Source organism: Myotis davidii, unplaced genomic scaffold (genome assembly GCF_000327345.1).
Source record: "Myotis davidii unplaced genomic scaffold, ASM32734v1 scaffold217, whole genome shotgun sequence".
Taxonomy (NCBI): domain Eukaryota; kingdom Metazoa; phylum Chordata; class Mammalia; order Chiroptera; family Vespertilionidae; genus Myotis; species Myotis davidii.
Window position 1 is genome coordinate 235,130 of NW_006290034.1, and position 437 is coordinate 235,566.

The following is a 437-nucleotide window of genomic DNA, read 5'->3' on the forward strand; positions in this document are numbered from 1 at the left end:
ACCCACCTCCTGTCCGGCGCCGTCCTCACCTCCCGGCTCCACGAGTGTGCCTCGGCTCTCCTGCCGCCTGAGTCGAATGAATGGCTCTCACGTGTTTTCAATTCCCACTGACACGCAGGCAGCGGGGGAGGCGCCACCTGTGGGAACTGTGCCTGCGGAAGGCCCGTTCCCCTCCGAGCGTCGGAGCCCCGTGAAGTCTCCCCCAGCGGGGTCTCTAAGGTCCCCCCAGCGCCCCGCAAGCTTCCGGTGTCATTTCCCGGGTCGGACGGACGGACGAGGGTCCCAGGCCTCAGCCTCGGCCTCTGAGAGCCGGTCAGTGAGGCGGGAAGAGCAGGCGCCTGTTTCGGCAACAGGAGGGGCCAGGTGGGAAGGGCAGGCATCTAACCGAGAGGAGCCGGGGAGGAGGTACCACCCCGGGAGCCGGGGGCTGGGAGCCA